At 41.1% G+C, this 21,517-nt stretch overlaps 1 pseudogene; it reads left to right on the top strand.

The window, feature by feature from the left end:
- The first annotated feature begins 19,938 nt into the window (after window positions 1-19,938).
- LOC116533926 lies at window positions 19,939-21,189 on the top strand (annotated as a pseudogene).
- Window positions 21,190-21,517: the final 328 nt, after the last annotated feature.

Genomic DNA, 21,517 nt, shown 5'->3' with positions numbered 1-21,517 from the left:
AAGGGGAAGTGGGCATGTCTTACATGGCTGGAGAAAAAGGAAGAAAGAGTAAAGGGGGAGCTGCTGCACACTTTTAAACAACCAGATCTTGTGAGAGAACTCACTGTCAGGAAAACAGCAAGAAGGAAATCCACCCCCATGATCCAATCACCGCCTGCCAGGCCCCTCCTCCAACACTGGGAATTACAATTTAAAATAAGATTTGGGGCTGGGTGTGGTGGCTCACACCTATAATCCCAGCAATTTGGAAGGCCAAGGTGGGTGGATCACCTGAGGTCAGGAGTTCGACACCAGCCTAGCCAACATGGTTACATGATATCTACAAGAAAAAAAAAAAAAAAAAAAAAAGTCAGGAAGGGTGGTGCATGTCTGTAATCCCAGCTACACAGGAGGCTGAGGCAGGAGAATTGCTTGAACTCAGGAGACTGACTTGGCAGTGAGCTGAGATCATGCCACTGCACTCCAGCCTGGGTGACAGAGTGATAGTCCATCTCAAAAATAAAGAAAGAAATAAAATGAGATTCGGCTGAGACATAAATCCAAAGTGTGTCAGTCACCCTCTTCTTGCTGTCCTTCTCCCATGTAGCCAGGCCCTCCCAGAAGTCCTCGGCACCGTCTCTATTTCATGCAGTTTGGTTTCCACAGCACTTGTCACACTGCCCAGTTGTGGGCAGTTGTGCCCCACTTCTCCCTCATGCAGGCTGTGGGCTCCATAGGGTGGGCTGTGCACAGGTGGCTCCCAGCACAGAGCTGCCTCGAGGCAGGTCTTCAGTGGACATAGAAGTTGCACAGGCACGCCCACCCTAGCCCTGAACTTCAGCCACTTTTAGCAAACGCCTGTCACTTTGATGATTCAGCCCACACACTGTGCCCTTCCTGTTGCATCATTTGCTATCTGTCCCCTTTCCTCTTCCAATCTCAAACATGAAATCACAGCACAGTCTCTTCCATGTTTAATTATCGACTGCCACAAAGAACAGGTATCTGTTCCTTCCAGGGTGACCACAGGCAAACATGATCAATGGATTTCCCTCTTGGTGTCTCTGCACTTCATGTTTATCCCATCTCTCCCAACACACGTTTTCTAATTATTTCCACCCAGCAGGGAGAGTGGCGAGTCACACATGAGCCTTTCCCAGGTATCATAGCTGCCATTCTTGCAGCATCCTAATTCTAAAAATAGATTTGTGCAACCACCTTTTGTGCTTAATTCAATAGCGTTTTCTAGATAGAAATTAATTTCACACATTGCTATAGTCTGAATGTTTGTGTTCTTCTGAATTTCATATATTGACATGTCAACCTCCAAGGTGATGGTGTTGAGAAGTAAGGTCTTTGGGAGTTGATTGGGCTATGAGGGTGGAGCCCTCATAAACAGAATTAGTGCCCTAAGAGGTCCTAGAGAGTTCTCTGGCTCCTTCTATCATGTGAGGACACAGGGAAAAGGTACCAAAAACCAGTTCCTGTCAAGACACCAAATTAGCCATAATCCTGGACTTCCCAGCCCCCAGTACTATAAGAACTAAATTTCTGCTGTTTATAAACGACTCCATTTATGATATTTTGTTATAGAAGCCTGAACAGACTAAGACACACGTCATATTTTTAATCAGTTCTTAATAATTAAGAGTGAGGTTGGGAAGTTCTCTAACAGAGTTTTGGCCAAGACCGAGAGAAACCTGTCTGATCAACCAGTTTTCTCCATCTTTCTCAAAGCCCTCTTCTGCTCTCCACCACCACACCATGTTCCCAAGAGAGCTGGGGAAACAGCAAAATAGAAATCAAAATGACTATACCAGTACTGAAGCCCCAACACATAGCCCTGTTAGAAGGTCACGTCAAAGCAAGAAGCATAGAATCAAAGCCTTATCTAGGCCCTGGAATCTTTCCAAAATTTGACCTTGGCACCTGCAGACTCAAGGGTGCCAATCACAGCAGTGCAATCCATTACTAATAGTGGCCCCATTGATGGCTTAGGTTCAGACCTATCAGAAGGGAAATTTCTCTTTCATTGTGGGAGAAATGAGTAAGGGTGCAGACATGGCTGGCAGTGGAAAATGTGCAGAGGCTCCCTTTTTCTTTGTATTATTAAGGTGTCAGAGAGTCCTACTCTCTCACAGAAACCAAAATCAAATAAAACCAGAATTTATTCACTTGCCTTCTAGACATCTTCTTCCATAGAATTTCCCCACTTACTCTTTGTGGTCATGGCAAGAATGTATTTGTGGCCATGCTCTTCTATATGATATTTTATGTCTATACCTCTGAAGAGCCCTCCAAGCCTCCATCTTGGAGGTGATTGGGCTATGAGGGTGGAGCTCTCATAAACAGAATTAGCACCCTAAGAGGTCCCAGAGAGCTTTCCGGCTCCTTCTACCATGTGAGGACACAGAGAGAAGGTACCTCCATCTTGGAGGGCTCTGGATGTTACTAAGGTCTTGACACTGGCCCACCTGCCTGCACACTAATATGGCAAACCAGAGGGGAGCTACCTTGGTGTGCTCAATGGAAGCCTCCTTTGTCAAGACCAGCAAGTTGGAAAAGAGATGATGGAGGATGCATTCCAGACAAGGAAGACCAACAGGCAAAAAGCCCTGTGTTCAGAGTTACCCTCAGTTCTTCCAAGAACAGTAAGGAGGCCAAGGGACTGGAGCTTAGTGAGTGGAGTGAAAAGTGGTACATATGAGGCCACTGAACCAAGCAGGACCAGATTATGGAAGTCCTAGGGAACCCCAGGGAAGAGTTTGGAATTGTGTGATGAGATGCTCTTGAACTACTTAGAGAGGGGAGTGACTACTGTGTAGACAGTAGACAATGGGGTAGGGGTAGGGACAAGGGTAGAAATTGGGAGGATACCAGTTAGATGGACGATAGAGCAATCCAGGTGGCTCAAGGGGGTAACCCTGAAGACGCAGATGGATCAGTGATATAGGGCATATCACAGTGACCTACTGCTACATCACAGTGGCTCTCAAATAGATGGATTTCAGACATTTCTGGAGAACTTGCAGGTTGTGTAGGGTGATAAAGGAAAGAAGCAGGACTTCTAAAAATTATACTTTAAGTTCTGGGAATACATGTGCAGAACGTGCAGGTTTGTTACATGTGTCATGGTGGCTTGCTGCACCCATCCTCCTGTCACCTACATTAGGTATTTCTCCTAATGCTATCCCTCCTCAATCCCCCCATCCCCTTCTATGCCTCCCCTACCCTCCACAAGCCACTGGCATGCCCCAGTGTGTGATGCTCCCCTCCCTGTGTCCATGTGTTCTCATTGTTCAACACCCACTTATGAGTGAGAGCATGCAGTATTTGGTTTTCTGTTCTTGTGTCAGTTTGCTGAGAATGATGGTTTCCAGCTTTGTCCAAGTCCCTGCAAAGGACATGAACTCATCCTTTTTTGTGGCTGCATAGTATTCCATGGTGTATATGTGCCAAGTATTCCTTATCCAATCTATCTTTGGTGGGCATTTGGGTTGGTTCCAGGTCTTTGCTATTGTAAACAGTACCACAATAAACATACGTGTGCATGTGCCTTTATAATAGAATGATTTATAATCCTCTGAGTATATATCCAGTAATGGGATTTCTGGGTCAAATGGAATTTCTATTTCTAGGTCCTTGAGGAATCGCCACACTGTCTTCCACAATGGCTGAACTAATTTACACTCCCACCAACAGTGTAAAAGCATTCCTATTTCTCCACATCCTCTCCATCATGAGTCAGACTGACTTGACTGTGTAACCATGGACCAGTAACTTGAGGTTTCTGATCCCCAATAATAATATGTTAGACAACCAGCATGCAGATTAAATATTTCATGTATTTAGAACTACTATTGCCTGACATGCAACATACTCTCTCTGAGACATATCTTCTCCTCTCCTTCATCTCTCTTGCAAGAGCAATGAAAGCTCTAGAAGCTTTGGGTTGAGCTCTTTTCTGCCATCCACTTCTTTTTTTAGGGAGCTGGTTTCCCCTATGCCCCATACACTTCCCCTTCCTCCCCTTCACTCCCTGACTTCCACACTTTATCTCTCAGATAAAAACATCAGACTTGCTGAAAGGAGATTTTAGTAAGAGTCTCTGCTGAGGTCTTCTGAAAAGATTGCTTGTTTGCAAGAGGATTTTTCTAAAGGTATACTGTATCTATTTGCTTTCTGCAATAAGCAATAGAAAACCCAACTGCCTTACAGGAGAATAAGTGTTATCCCACTTAATAAGGAGTCCAGCTGTGCACAATGGTTCAATCCCTGTAACCCCAGCACTTTGGGAGGCTTAGGCAAGAGGATCCCTTGAGCCCAGTTCAAGACCACCCTGGGCAACAAACTGAGACCCTGTCTCTACAAAAAATTTAAAAATTAGCTGGGCACAGTGGTATGCATCTGTAGTTTCAGTTGCTCAGGAAGCCTAAGCAGGAAGATCACTTGAGCACAGAAGATTGAGGCTGCAGTGAACTATGATCACACCACTGCATTCCAGGCTTTGCAGCAGAGCAAGACCTGATTTCTAAACAAACAAACAACAAGAAAAAAACAATGAGTCCAAGGGAGGGAAAATCCATGGCACAGAATAGGGTGTGGATCAACATCATCAGGGCCCAGGTTGGTCCATCTCACTGCAGTGATGCCCTTAATGTGCTGGCATTGTCTTTGAGCTGGCAGCCCTCATGGGTTTAGGTGGTGCCACAGACAAGCACATACTATCCAGACACAAGAGCATTCAGGGGACATAGAAGGGGCTCTGCTTTCCTATAGATCTCTCTTGAAGAAGAGAAGTTTGTCCCAGAGTGCCCCAGACTTTCCCCCATAACTCGTTGGCCAAAATTGGGTCACATGCCCATGCTGAACCCATCATAAGCATGGGAATTGGGATTGCCATGGTTGGTTTATACCAATCATAATCCACTCTCTAAACCAGGAGATGGGCTCCCCTTCCCTGTGTGATGTGGAAATGAGAGATGCATGTGGCCAACATTGAAGTTCTATAAGGAATGAGAAGACATGTTGGCTAAACACATAGCTTTTAACAGAGGGAAACTGAGACTTCATTGGATTTGAGACAAATTATTACAATTCTGTTAGCAATGGCCCTCGTATAGACCTTTCTAGCTTTGATTCACCAAAGAGAGATAAAAGGCACAGAAATGATAATTTCATGTTCTCTTACTGTTTCATCACATAAAATTCCATTCTGTGAACACAATTAGCTCATGGTTGTTGGTGCTCCATGGTGACTATAACTTGCCAGGCTTCAATACATCAGAGGTGGAGGACCCAAGAAGAGGTTGAGCAAAAGGCACCTAACATTTATTGAGAACCAACCACGTGCTGGGCCCTGAGCTACAGCTCTGCCCGGATCTCTCATTTGATCCTCAGATTTCTGCAAGGTCAATATTGTTAACCCCTTTTCGCAAAAATTAGCTTTCTGTACATGATGGATTGAAAAGGTGCCCTCGATGGGTCTCTAATTCTAAAAATTAGGCACCTGGAGAGAAGCTATCTACTGTATCTTTCATGTCCAAAGTCTCAAAAAATGCATTCATTACCCAACTTGGTTGAGGTACCAATCTATCTACCGATCAAGAGTTGCCAGGGGGATGTACAAGGAAAAACATGGTAGTCATCCTGGAACCTTGTGGGCTGGACTCAGAGACTCACTTCTAACAAACAGAGCATGGAAAAGGAAAGCACGTGATGTTATGGCGGAGGAACCCAGCAGACACCACCTAGCCAAGTGATCAAAGATACAATTGACAGAAAAAGTCATGTTGATATCATGTATCCCCTGAAAAAATATGATGGGAAGGGCATTTAGGTTCTGTCATACACTTCCAAAATATCCACAGCTTCAGCCTAATAATGAAAACACATCTGACAAACTTCAGCTGAAGAACATTTTACAAAATAAGCGACCATCACTTACCAAAAGTAAAAGTATCAAAATCATGAGAGATAAGAAAGCAAAACAAGAAATTACGCCGATGAGAAGAGACGAAAGTCACCTGACAGTTAAATGCAATGAGGTGTCCTGCATTGGATCGTGCCACAGAGAAAGCACATTAGTGGAAAAACTGGTGAAATCCAAATAAGTTTATAATTCAGTTCACAGTAACGTCTCGATGCTAGCTTCCTAGTTTTGACAAAGGTACCATGGTTGTGTAAGATGCTGGAATTAGGGGGAGGTGAGTGAAGGGTGTTGCAATCTCTGTAGCTCTTTGATAAAACTAAAATTATTTTAAAATAAAAAGCTTTTGAAAAAATTTTATTTTTAAAAAACTGCCTGGCATCAGCCCCCTTGATGTCATTCCCTCTACCCTCACCCAAGCAGTAGCATCATTTTTTCTAAGACTGACCTTAGAAATCTGCTTTCTAAAGAAACAGAAAGATACTCCCAAGAAGGGCAAAATTCCTCATTGTAGGCATTGGTGGAGCTTACATGTGCAAGGAGAAGCATCAGCCCATCTGCCTACCCTGGCCTGTACAGACTGACATCAAACCTGCTGCTGAGAGGCCCTATCCCCAGTGGAAAACTCAGCCAACCTTCCCCTTGTTGGGGAAGCTGAGAGGCCACATGTAGACACACAAGCATGGCAGAACACACAGGGCCACCTATGTTCATCAGCTTGGTCTATTATCAATCAATCAAAAGCACAGGCCAGGATTAACCAGGCATTAGGGAAAATCAACAGCACAAAAGAAAGGGAGCAGGCAGGATACACACAGAGGAGCTCTCTACAAATGACATAGTTGATTTGGAGAAGAGAAGAAAACTTTAAAAGATTGAATTCATCTCCTCAAAAAGATTTGAGAAGACATTGCAGCCGTAAAACAATAGAACAAGCTACTCTGAAAACAAATGAAAGAATATGAAGGAATTTCTGAAAGGTGATGGATATCCCAAGTACATGGAGAAATCAGAGACCACATAAATTATATGGATGTATTACATTATCACTTGTACTCAGAGACGATACATATCTATTATGCGTCAGCAAAAACTTTTTCAATTATTGCCAAAATAGAAAATGGAATAAAAGAGCTGAAGGAATAAGTAGAATAAATCCCACAGAACTTCCATCATCTCAGTAAACACCAGAAAAAGCTTTCAATAAAATCTAGCATCCCTTCATGATACAAACTCTCAACATCATGAGGACTGCAGGAACATACCTCAAAATAATAAGAAGCCATCTACGACAAATCCACAGCCAGCATCATACCAAAAGGGCAAAAGCTCAAACCATTCCCCTTGAGAAGTGGAACGAGAAAAGGATGCCCACTCTCACTACTCCTATTTAACACAGTACTAGAAGTCTTAGCCAGACCATTTAGGTAATAGAAAGAAACAAAAGACATTCAAACAGAAAAGCTATCTCCCTTTGCTGATTATATGATTCTATATCTAGAAAATCCTGAAGACTCTGCAAAAAAGCTCCTAGAATTGATAAGCGAATTTAATAAAGTTTCGGGATACAAAATCAATGTAAAAAACCTGTAGCATTTCTATATACCAACAATGTCCAGCCTGAGTTCCAAATCAAGAACATGATCTCACAATACCTACAAAGAAAATGAAATACCTAGGAATACAGCTAACAAAGGAGGCAAAAGATCTCTTCAAGGAGAACTACAAAACACTTCTGAAAGAAATCAGAGACCACACAAATAAATGGAAAAACATTCTATGCGCATGGATTGGAAGAATCAATATAAAAATGGCCATACTGCTGAAAGAAATTCATAGATTCAGTGCTATTTCTATCAAACTACCAACATCATTCTTCACAGAATTAGGAAAAAACTATTCTAAAATTTATGTGAAACCAAGAAAGAGCCCAAACAGCGAAAGCAATCCTAGGCAAAAAGAACAAAGCTGGTGGCATTACATTGTTTGACCTTAAACTATACTATAAAGCCACAGTAACCAAAACAGCATAGTACTGGTACAAAAATGGACACATAGGCCAGTGGAGCAGAATGACAAACTCAGAAACCAAGCTGCACATGTACAATCATCTCATCTTCAAGAATGCTGACAAAAATAAGCAATAACAAAAGGACTCCCTATTCAATAAATGGTGCTGGCATAACTATTCATGTGCAGAAGATTAAAATACCCTACCTTTTACTATATAAAAAATTAACTCAAAAAGTATTAAAGATTTAAATGTAAAAACCTCAAACTGTAAAAATCCTGGAAGACAACCTAGAAAATACTCTTCTCAATATTGGCCTTGGCAAATAATTTTTGGCTAAGTCCCCAAAAGCAATTGCGACAAAAACAAAAACTGACAAGTAGCACCTGATTAAACTAAAGATCTCCTGCATAGTAAGAGAAACTATCAAAAGAGAAAACAGGCAACCTACAGAATGGGAAAAAATATTCATAAATTATACATCCAACAAAAGATTAATATTCAGATTTCATAGGGAAAGTAAACAAATCAACAAGCAAAAAACACATAGCTCAAATTAAAAATGGGCAAAAAGATGAACAGACACTTCTTAAAAGAAGACACAGAGCCAGAAAACATGAGAAAATGCTCAGCATCACTAATTATCAGATAAATGCAAATCAAAACCACAACAAGATACCATTTCACACCAGTCAGAATGGCTATTATTAAAAGGCCAGACAACAACAGATGCTGGTGAGGCTACACAGGAAAGGGGATGCTTATTCACTGTTAGTGAGAAAGTAAGTTAGTACTTCCACTATGGGAAGCAGCCTGGAGATTTCTCAAAACAAACAAACAAACAAAAAAACAAACCTGAAAACACAGCTAACATTCAACCCAGCAATCCCATTACTGGGTATATACCCAAAAGAAAACAAAACATTTTACCAAAAAGACACATGCACTTACATATTCACTGCTGTGCTATTCACAATAGCAAGGACATGGAATCAGTCCGTTGCCCAACAAGGTAGAATGGATAAAGAAAATGTGATACAGGCTGGGCATGGCAGCTCACGCCTATAATCCCAGTACTTTGGGAGCCTGAGGTGGGTGGATCACTTGAGGTCAGGAGTTCAAAACCAGCCTGGCCAACATGAAGAAACCTTATCTCTACTAAAAATACAAAAATTAGCTAGGCATTGTGTAATCCCAGCTACTCAGGAGGTTGGGGCATGAAAGTGGCTTGAATCTGGGAGGTGGATGTTGCAGTGAGCCAAGATCACATCACTGGACTCCAAACTAGGCAACAGAGCTAACCTGTCTCTAAAAAACAAAAAACAAAACAAAACAAGAAAGAAAGAAAGAAAATGTGGTAAATATACACCATGGAATACCATGCAGATATACAAAAAGAATGAAATCATGTTCTTTGCAGCAACATGGATGGAGCTGGAGGCTCTAATCCTAAACAAATTAATACAAGAATAGAAAACCAAATGCTGCATATTTTCACTTATAAATGATAGCTAAGCATTGAGCACACATGGACATAAATATGGGAACAATAGACACTGTGGACTACCAGTTGGTGGAGGAGGGGATGGGTTAAAAAAAAAAAAAAAAAAAAAAAAACTACCTATTGGGTACTATGCTCACTACCAGAGTGAAGGGATTCATACATCAAACCCCAGCATCACACAATATCCCCATGTAACAAATTGGCACATATGCTCTCTGTATCTAAAATAAAAGTTGAAATAAAAAGGGACTATGAGAAAAATGTGATTTGGAAATTGAGACACAGAAGATCAATAATATTAAAGATGAGGTGTGTTCACTATATGCTAAGCAGTGTACTAAGCAATTTGCACACACATACATACAAAGTTTTCACAACCTGATGAGATGCAGGAAGTCAGGATTTCTATTTTATAGAAAAGGAACTAAGGCACAGAGATGAGGAATGACTTTCCTTCACACAGCTAGTAAAAGAAAACACCAGACCTCAAACCTAGGCTTAAGCCACCTTTCTAATCTGCTACTTTCACCAGTGGCTTCATCTTCTTGGGTCTAACCAAACTACTTGGCTCAGTAGATGTATTAGTCATTTTTATACTGCTATGAAGAAATACTGGAGACTGGGTAATTTAAAAAGAAAAGAGGTTTAATGGACTCACAGTTCCATATGGATGGGAAGGTCTCACAATCATGATGGAAGGTGATGGAGGAGCAAAGACATGTCTTACATGGTGGCAGGCAAGAGAGTGTGTGCAAGAGAATTGCCCTTTACGAAACCACCAGATTTCATTAGACTTATTCACTATCACGAAAGCACCACATGAAAGACCCACCCCGACGATTCAATTACCTCCCACCAGATCCATTTCATGACCCATGGGAATTATAGGAGCTACCATTCAAGATGAGATTTGGGTGGGGACACAGTCAAACCATATCATTCTGCCCCTGGCCCTTCCCAAATCTAATGCCCTCACATTTCAAAACCAGTCATACCTTCCCAACAGTCCCCCAAAATCTTAACTTGTTTCAGCATTAATTCAAAAATTCACAGTTCAAGCTCTCATCTAAGATGAGTCAAGTCCCTTCTGTTTATGATCCAGTAAAATCAAAAGGAAGTTAATATTCAGAGTTCATAGAGAAATTAAACAAATCAACAAGCAAAAAACACGTAGCTCCAATTAAAAATGGGCAAAAAACATAAACAGACACTTCTTAAGAGAAGACATACAGCCAGAAAACATAAGAAAAAATGTTCAGCATCACTAATCATCAGACAAATGCAAATCAAAACCTACATACAATGGGGGTACAGGCATTGGTTAAACACACCCATTCCAAATGGGAGAAATTGGCCAAAATGGAGGGTCTACAGGCCTCATGCAAGTCCAAAATCCAGGGGCAACCAAATCCTAAAGCTCCTAAATAATCTACTTTGACTCCATGTCTCATACCCAGGTCACAGTGATGCAAGAGGTGGGTTCTCACAGTCTTGGGAAGCTCTGGTCCTGTGGTTTTGCAAGGTACAGCCCCCACTCCTGGCTGCTTTCACAGGCTGGCATTGAATGTAGCTTTTCCAGATGCATGGTGCAAGCTGTTGGCCTACCATTCTGTGGTCTAAAGGACAGTTGCCCTCTTCTCACTCCACTAGGCAGTGTCCACTGGGCAGTGTCCCAGTGGGGACTGTGTGTGGGGGCTTCATTAGACAGTGGCCCACTAGGACAGTATCCCAGTGAGGACTCTGCTCCACTAGGCAATGTCCCAGTGGGGACTCTGTGCGGGGGCTCCCACCCCACATTTCCCTTCTGCAACTGCCCTAGCAGAGGTTCTCCACTGAGGACTCTGCCCCTGCAACACACCTCTGCCTGGACATCCAGGTGTTTCCATACATCCTCTGAAATCCAAGTGGAGGGTCCCAAACCTAAATTCTTGACTTCTGTGCACCCAAAGGCTCAACACCATGTGGAAGCCACCAAGGCTTGGGGCTTGCATCCTCTGAAGCAATGGCCTGAGCTACACGTTGGCTCCTTTAAGTCATGGCTAAGATGTAGGGCACCAAGTCCTGAGACTGCACAAAGCAGCAATGCCTTGGGCCTGGCCCAGGAAACCATTTTTCCCTCCTAGTCCTCTGGGCCTGTGATGGGATGGGCTGGAGACATTTTCCGCATTGTCTTCCTGATTAACATTTGGCTCCAGGTTGCTTATGCAAATTTCTGCAGTGGGCTTGAATTTCTCCCCAGAAAATGGGTTTTTCTTTTCTTCTGCATCATCAGGCTGCAAATATTTCAAACTTTTATGCTCTGCTTCCTCCTGAATACTTTGCCGCCTAGAAATATCTTCCTCCAGATACCCTCAATCATCTCTCAAATTCAAAGTGCCATAGATCTGTAGGGCAGGACCAAAATGCCACCAGTCTCTTTGCATAGCAATAGTGACCTTTACTCCAGTTCCAAACAAGTTTCTTATCTCCATGAGATCACCTGAGACTGGACTTTTTGGTCAAAATGATTCAACAACTCCTCAGGAAGTTCCAGACTTTCCCACATCTCCCTGTCTTCTTCTGGGCCCTCCAAACTGTTCTAGCCAGTTCCAAAGTCACTCCCACATTTTCAGGTATCTTAACAGCAGTACCCTACTCTACCAGTACCAATTTACTGTATTAGTCCATTTTTATACTGTTATGAAGAAAGTTTTGAGACCGGGTAACTTATAAAGAAAAAGAGGTTTCATGGACTCACAGATCCACATGGCTGGAGAGACCTCACAATCATAGCAGAAGGTGGAGGAGGAGCAAAGGTATGTCTTACATGATAGCAGGCAAGAGAGTGTGTGCAGGGGAATCGCCCTTTATAAAGCCATCAGTTCTCATGAGAACTAACTCACTACCATGCGAACAGCGTGGGAAAACCCATCTCCATGATTTAATTACCTCCCACTGGGTCCCTCCCAGAACATGTGGGAATTATGGGAGCTGCAACTTAAGATGAGATTGGGGTGGGGACACAGCCAAACCATAAAAATATTCATATAAATATAACATTACAAAAGCTTTTAATGGCTTAAAAAATTTTAGAATCAAACCACAGACAAAGCACAGATGTTTTCCTTGTATTCAGTAACGAGGATGTACTTGTGAGGTAGCTGATAAAAGTCACAAGTAAAGAGAAAGAATTGGCAATGTGCTAAGCAACTCATTTTTCACAATGGGAGTTCACAGGAACACTTTCAAGGTGATGATATAAGAAGTAGAGTTTATCACAATCGCCATTATATGATGGCGATTACATCCTGTTAGTGTTGTTATACTGACTTTATAAAGTTAATGGGCAGAGCTAGATTTTGAATGGCTGCAGCTTATGTAACTTAGGGGCTCTCTTTAAAGAACATGAGTACATATTGGAAATTCAAACTTAGGCCCAGAACCTTGGAAGGAGACTGAGAAACCTTAAACTACTTTCTATTTACCGTCAGTCTACCTCTAGTTTCAATAAGAAACCGAATTGAGAAAACTAAAAAAATGTAGGAGGGTAGGGAATGTAGATTATAGAGCAAGTTGATATTATCCACTTCTTCTTTACATTGAAAAAGATCTCTTCTTTTTTTTTTTCCCATTTATTTATTTTATTGCATTTTAGGTTTTGGGGTACATGTGAAGAACATGCAGAATTGTTGCATAGGAACACACATGGCAGTGTGATTTGCTGCCTTCCTCCCCATCACCTACATCTGGCATTTCTCCCCTTGCTATCTCTCCCCAGCTTCCCACCCCCCACCCTCCCTCCCCTATTTTCCCCCAACTGACCCCAGTGTGTAGTGCTCCCCTCCCTGTGTCCATGTGTTCTCATTGTTCAACACCCGCCTGAGAGTGAGAACATGCGGTGTTTGATCTTCTGCTCTCCTGTCAGTTTGCTGAGAATGATGGTTTCCAGGTTCATCCATGTCCCTACAAAGGACCCTAACTCATCGTTTTTGATGGCTGCATAATATTCCATGGTGTGGATAATATCAAAAAGTATGTGTATATAATTGTCAAAGCACACAGATATGAACATATGAAACTGGGCGATAAAGATGATAAACAGAAAAAGTAAAAGCAGAAACAGTTAAACAGCATTTCTGCTGTGGGGCTCATCTGGAGGTGGCGTAGTGGCAAGGGGGAGAATTTATTTTTCATTTCATCCCATTTACTGCTGTGGGAAACTGCTGTGGGGAAAACTCCCCTTTGTCCTCTTAAGAGCCTGGCTGAGTTCCAGAAATAAATTGACAGAAGATAGAGTAACACAAGTTTTGTATGGCATGGAAAACTTTATAAAGAAACAGAGACCCAAAGAAGTAGTTTCAGTCAGTCACAAGACTGAACAAAGAATAGCAAACTGTAAACATGCAATAAGGCAGTGTCCTGGGCTTGGGCGGTTAATTGGGTAAAGTAGCCAGGATAGCAGGGGTTAGTTTAACAAAGCTTGTTTGCACAGAATTCCTTCAGCCTCAACTATCTTGTCCTTGATAAGAATGTTGCCTTATAAACAATTATAAATGGTTCTGTTATAAAGACACATGCACACCTACATTCACTGTGGCACTGTTTACAATAGCAAAGACCTGGAACCAACCCAAATGCCCATTGATGATAGACTGGACAAGGAAAATGTGGCACATATACACCATGGAATATTATGCAGCCATCAAAAATGATGAGTTTGTGTCCTTTGTAGGGACATGGATGAATCTGGAAACCATCATTCTCAGCAAACTGACACAAGAACAGAAAATCAAACACCTCATGTTCTCACTCTTAGGGGGGTGTTGAACAGTGAGGACACATGGACACAAGGAGGGCAGCATCACACACTGGGGTCTGTTGGGGGGGACAAGGGGAGGGACAGTGGGGGGTAGGGAGTTGGGGAGGGATCACATGTGAAGAAATGCCAGATACAGATGATGGGGGGATGGAGGCAGCAAACCACATTGCCACGTACGTACCTATGCAACAATCCTGCATGTTCTGCACATATACCCCAGAACCTAAAGTGCCATAAAATATATTAAAAAAAGAAACAAACAAAGAATGTTGCCTTTTCTCTAGTGTAGGGAGGACATTTTTCAAATGGGAATTTCATCTTCTGCTTTTAAGTTTTTGAGTCCAGAGGGCAGTTGTTGAGATTTCTAGATGGTGGGTTCAAAGAATCTCCAACTGGAGTGGGGCAGGCGGTGGCAACCTGGCAGGTCTCCCTGGTTTGGTGTTTGCATGTTGAAAAAGTTGTTCATATATGAGCGGTTACAGTGAGTTTTCTGAAGTCTGTATCAAAGTGTCCAGTTTCAGCTTGCAGGGATTCTGGAAAAAGACAATTTAAATTTTTAGTGATTCCAAGTCAGAAGGGTGGGAGAAAATTGGAAATATTAGTTTGGATACTAATAGCCAGATACTGGAGGAAACTAGAAGAATTCAGTATCTAGTCAGTGTTACAGGTAAATAAAAACCTCAAAAACAATGAGCAGGACTACGGTATCCATGTAATAATGGATACATTATAGTGTTCTTCTGAAATATATTCTTTTCTCTCTAAAATTGAGACCACTAAGTGGAAGAGGGTCCCTGGCAAAATTCCAACTGGCTGTGCACTGGGAACGTGCACTGGGTACAGCCGCGGAAGTTCGGGCTGTTTGCAGCAGGGAAGAGCCTGGCCCCTCCTCTTCCTGTGTGGGATCTGGGATTCAAGCTGCGAGGTGGGAGGCATACTAGAGGAACTCTGGCCTTGCAGAGTCCATGTTCCCCGATTTTTTTCCTTTTCTCCCAATAAAACCCTGCCCTGCTCACCCTTCAAATTGTCTGTAAGCTTAAATTTTCGTAGCCATGTGATAAGAACCCCTGTCTTCAGCTGAACTAAGGAAAAGTTCTGCAACACAATCACCCCATTTTTACCAAAGGTAATCAACATAAAACTGATTTGTGAGTAAAATAATGTAGCCTCATTAAACTTGGGCTGATTATTTACATAAGTGCATCAAGAATAGTGATGGATCATTTAGGCTCGCTCCTTCCTTCTTTCCCTTCCTTCCTTTCTTCCTTCCCTCCCTCCCTCCCTCCTTTCTTTCTTTTCCTTCTTTCTTTCCTTCCTTCTCTCCCTCCCTCCTTTCTTCCTTCCTTCCTTCCTTCCTCCCTCCCTCCCTTCCTTCCTTCATCTCTTTTTCTCTCTCTCTTTCTTTCTTCTTTCAAGAGTCTCACTCTGTTGCCCAGGCTGGAGTGCAGTGGCACAATCTCAGCTCACGGCAACCTCTGCCTCCAGGTTCAAGTGATTCTCCTGCCTCAGCCTCCCAAGTAGCTGGGATTATAGGCACCCACCACCACACCCAGCTAATTTTTGTATTTTTAGTAGAGATGAGGTTTCACCGGGTTGTTCAGGCTGGTCTCGAGCTCCTGACCTCAGGTGATCCACCCACCTTGGCCTCCCAAAGTGCTGGGATTACAGGCATGAGCCACTGCCCCCAGCCTAGGCTTTTTGTTAAAAGTCTACTTTGCTATAACCTCAGATTGCACATTTAAAAGCCTCTAAAGGCTAGGAAGCCAAGTCAAGCACTTAGCATTAGATGTCATCTGTGATACCCCATAAATTTGGTGAATTCCTTTCTTCTTGAGGTTCTCAAAATATCCTCAGGGTTTGGGGCCTGTCGGAAAGTGACATTCCTTACACAGCTATCAAGCCAAGAGCCTTTTAAAGCCACATACAAGGCCAGCTTTTCCAAGAAAGCTTTATAAGCATTGGATCCATAAAGACAACTTTACTTCCTTAAAGTTGACTATTCATATCTGGAAATGTGATATTCCAGTCGAAGCCTTAATAGTATAACCAATGTTTCCAATTATGTCCCGTTATAAAGAGAACAGATTCTTATTGAACTCACGTAGGCAACTATATTGCCATAAGAATAAGAATATTCATGGAGAGTTTCTAAATTGGTGGAGGAGGCGATCTCGTAGGAAGAAAAGATAAATGTCTCCTTTGTGTTTACTCAGGTATGCCTTACTAACTTGCCATAAGCTATACATTGTTAAGAGAAAAAAAAGAGAAAATTTTTGTTAAACTGTAAAGCATAATGTGAAAGCATCACCAGTGTTTCGGACAGAAGTCATAAATAATTATCTTCATCAGTTTGTTTAGTCCCACGTAATTAACTCTTATTCTGCTTGATTTTGTGGTAACACTTTCACGAGCCTATTGGTTTCTTCATTGGAGTTCTGGAAACTCTTCCAGTCTGGCCTTGAAGTTATTGGAAACCTACATTTTAGAGTACTTGTCAGAGGCTTTTTCTATGATTCTGTTTGAAAGAGCAGCAACTTTGGACAGTAGCTGATTGTAAATGCCTTTAGGAAGAATCAAAATAAACAACAGTCATCTGTGAATAACAGAAGACTCAGAAAGGCCATGGTTAAGGGTCTGATAAGAGTTCACGATAATAATGATGAAATTGACAAGGAATTTGGTTATTTCTATGACATGCAACATTTTAACATGTTAACTAGAATCATTACTGATAATGTATTAGAACATATCATATTTCTAGAAATTTTACGTAATTTTTAGAACACATATTAATGATATACGTTCATATAAATATAACATGAAGGTTAAATATCATTTTCACTATGTTTTCCTATACTTTAATATGTCAAATAAGCTTAATTAGTTTAATATCTCTTTCTATAAGGAGAGAAAACAAATATTTTATAATCCTCCAGATACCCATCTGGAAAATTCTAAAGTTAGCTCAAGGTCAAATAGATTTAATTTAGAATTTGATTTTGGAAAGTTTGTCAAAAATGTCAAAAAGTTGAAGTAATTAATTAAAACATGATCATAGGTCATGAAATAATATCAAAGTGACAGAAGATTTCAGAGGCAAATAGAGAAAGTTACATCGTTCTTTTTAAAAAAAAAAAACTTCAGCTTTTTCAATATTGAGAAAACTTAGTTTACTTAAGTAATCAAAGACAATGAAGACAATAAGAAGGACAGAAAATTATTTTGATCGAACACAAAATTTCTGTTTTCTAGGCAAATTATTTCAAGCATAAAAGAAAACACTTTGGCCGGGTGCAGTGGCTCATGCCTGAAATCCCAGCACTTTGGGAGGTCAAGGCAGGCAAATCATGTGAGATCAGGAGTCCCAGACCAGCCTGGCCAACACGGCAAAACCCTGTCTCCACTAAAATTACAAAAATTAACTGGGCATGGTGGTGCACGCCTATAATCCCAGCTACTCAGGAGGCTGAGGCAGGAGAATTGCTTGAACCCCGGAAGTGGAGGCTGCAGAGCAGAGATAACGCCACTGCACTCCAGCCTGGGTAACAGAGTGAGACACGTCTCAAACAAAACAAACGAAGCCCGTTTTTATAAGTCTCTTATCAAGAGCAGATCAGTGTTCCAAAAAAGTTTTGTCCTTTTAATTGAGAAGACAAAATTCTAGTTTTGCATCAGTTTGCTTATGATATTAAAGGTCATTTTTAAAACCCTTATAATAAAGTCATTCAGTTTAGTCAGCTTGGCTTTATAAGAGTCTCTATTTCGCTCTCTCTCTCTAACATTTTATGTCCGTCCAGGTCTTATTCTTTATTCATTGATCCATCTGAAACAACCTTTGGAACCTCAAAACTGACAAAATTATTCTTTTCCTCAACAACAGCAAAAAAACACATCTTTCTTTATACCTTACAACATCTCACTTTCATTGTAGCTTTTCATACTGAGGTATTTCCTTTATGATTTCTAGCAGTTTTTGTATTAGAATTCTTACCTCTTAGTGACTTTAATTTCTAGTAAAAACTAGAAAGCCAGGAAATAAGCAATTGTAAACATCTATGGATTTGTGAATACATTATTTCATTACTTCTAGGAATACGTATGCTTCATTGCTGTACAATTTTTCAGTGTGGCACAGGACATATTTATCAACAGACCCAAATATCTTTGGTTATTCTGTAATAAGAAGTCAAAAGAATAGGTTACACTTATGTTCAGCAATTAAGGTTTCAGCATTATATCTTATTTGGAAATGATCTAGATATTCAACAAATTGTCAATCATTTAATTTAACCTAGTATAGTTTTAAGGTTTTAACTTGCAAAAAATATTTTGGAAACTAAGTACACTTATTTTATAAAACATAATCATTGTTGAAAGCGTTATTTATAAGCTTTTGTCCTGCTTACATTTATTAAGTCTACTTGGTTTTAACAATTATGTCTGAATTGTTAATGAAGGCTTCATGAGACATTAAGCAAAGCTAGTTATTATCTTATTTTCTTATAGACAAGTCAAGTATCAAAAAAATCAAAGAGACAAAGACAAAAGTTACAACATATGGCTCTTTTCAATTTTTTAAATTGTCATTTTTTTGTACATCAAGCAACTTACCTTTTATTAAATATTTTGTTCTTAGGTTGAATTTATAATTTTATACTCTTAAACATACATAACCTTTTAGATTAGTAAGTCCAGGCAGAAGAATTTGTATGTGTGCATTATATTTAATGTTGACAATGCAGAAAACATGCCTGCTTTAATTAAATCAACAAACTTTAAATAGGTTTTTATTTATCAAAGATTAGCTAAAACCATGTGAACTTGAAAAACACTTGGGTTAGTTTCTCTTTTTCTGAGATAACAGTTTATGTACTTTTTTTTTTTTCTTTTAAGTCAAATCATCACATAGGTACCACTAGGACAGGATAAAAACTCTCTTTAAAAAAAAAAAATACTTTTAGATAGAAAAGTTCAAATCTTCAAAGATATGCTTACTTCAATTTTGACTCAAAACTGATTATCCTTTTATGGCTTAATCAGGGACATAAGAGGCATCCCTAAAAAGGATACAAAAGTACCCCCCCACCCCGCCCAGAAAGTCAAAGTTTCCTCCAAGGATATCTAAGAAAGTAAAGACTGTCATTGTTAACAAGGCAACAAAGGCTGAGGCAATTAAGACAAACTCTCCTGGGAGCTGGCAAGGTCATACAAAAAGACACTCCATGCTGCAGAATCCTGGGGAGCTGGCTAACTGCCTGGTATAAGTCCAACAGCTTGGGCCCCAGGCTGGTGGAAACCAGAGAGCACATTTTCACTGATTACAAAGCCAAGCTCCTATGACTTAAAAGATGATGAAGGAGAGTCTTATGCAGGACAGGTGAGCCTCAAAATTGGGGATCAAACTGAGAGGGTTCTTGGCTTCACCCAGGAAAAAACTGTTATCTCAGAATTCAAGGGTGAGCCAGTGGTGAGAGAAAGCAACATTTATTGAGCCAGTGCTGCTCCTTGCAGAGCAGGGCTACCCATAAGCAGTGCACCCAGAGTCAGCAACACATAAGCTGTTGGCAGCTGTATTTATACCCACTTTTAATTATATGCTAATTAAGAGATGGATTATTCAGAACATTCTGGAAAAGGGGCAGAGAGCTTCCAGAATCATATATGGTAACTTCCAGGCCATTATTATGACCCGTTGCCATGGCATGTGTAAACTTTCATGGCGCCATGGGAATGTCTTTATGCTAATGAGTAGTAAGGGCAACTAGCGGTCACTTTCACGGCCATCTGCTTATTTTGGCTGGCTTCTTCACTGCATTCTGTTTCAGCCACATCCTTTCAACCAGATCAGCGGGGTCATGACCAGAAAACAAGTCCTGCCAGCCTCCTACCTCAAATCCAATTATAATTTTCCTCATGACAACCCACACAAAAGACAAAGATAAGAAAAAGAAGGACTCCTGGGAGGCTGTGGATCAGTTACCAATGGATACCCAGAAGCACATTCATAAGACTCACAATTCAAAGAACCAATTTTTATAATTTTTTTTCCTGTCAATTGAATTTGGGAAGGAAGGAACAAGCAAAAATTATCTTCTTCTTTGGACAGCACACTATGGACAGAAATCCAGGAGAGCTCACCTTGGTAAGATTTCCTACCTTCTTCCATCATTCACTAGGCCCCTCGGGATCCTATCTGCAGGCTCCAGAGGGAGTCAGGGGTGCCCAGCCTGTTAGGACGGGACAAGAACTGTTGGGACAGAAAAGTCTTCCTTCACCCTTTTAGGGTCCCAGGTGGGTCCTAGAATTAGATTGACATAACATAGATGAACAGGAGAAAAGCACAGTGCAAGTTTTACACGGCATAGGAGCTTCATCAAGAAATAAAGACCCAAAGAAGCTGTCAGAGTCAGTTAATTCTATACCAGCTTTGACAAAGAATAGTAAACTGTAAACATGGGCTAGGGTGGTTAACTGGGTAGAGAAGTAGCCAGAGTGATAGGAGTTAGTTGAACAGGCTTGTTTGTACAGAAATCGTTCCACTTAAACTTTCTTGTCCTTGATGATAAGAGAGCCTTGCCTGTTTTCTAGTGTAGAGAAGACATCTTTCACATGAGAATTTCATCTTCTGCTTTTAAAAAAATAAAGTTCAGACTGATCTCCTTGCACCTGCTGCTCTTCAAGTGAAGTGCCTTTAACTGAAATAGTCAACCTACCAAAATAGAATATTTTAGCCCCTTCAGGAATGTTGGCTTTTGCTTATTTTCATGCATTGCTTTTATAATTATAAAAGCTTGTTTTATAATTATATAAAAGGAGACCTGGGAACACCAGCCTTCTACCCTCCACATACAGGAACTGCAGACACTGCAGACAAGGCAGAGCTGGAATGCTTTGCTGCCAGCTGGACCTTTGACCCAAACTCCAGTGTGACTGTCTCCAATGCTTACTCAACTGGAATGCATCAATGAGGGTCACTTTCTGTCCAGATCACAGAGTCTGCATGAAAAGAATCAATACAATCCTATTTTTCTCACTTCTTTCTTTCTCAATTCTTGGATTAAAGAAAAACATAGCAGAGCCTGTTGGTGCCCAGCTCAAATCCCCTCTGAAGCCTTTTACCAGCTCTGTGCATCCAGCCCAGTCCCTGTATGCCTTGCTGCTAAAGGTTTGCCTCGAGCATTGGGGCCTTCCCTGGAGAGCTGGAACAACTTGGCAACTCATTCCCAGCCCTTCCCATCCCTGTCAACCCAGAGCCAGTGACTGACCAATGTGGAAATACAAAAGCCCAGCACCTGT

The sequence above is a fragment of the Sapajus apella genome, unplaced genomic scaffold, assembly GCF_009761245.1.
Source record: "Sapajus apella isolate SASKATOON/1434 unplaced genomic scaffold, GSC_monkey_1.0 scaffold85, whole genome shotgun sequence".
Lineage (NCBI taxonomy): Eukaryota > Metazoa > Chordata > Mammalia > Primates > Cebidae > Sapajus > Sapajus apella.
Note: the sequence above shows the minus strand (reverse complement) of the source record. Positions and strands in the feature narration are given on the sequence as shown.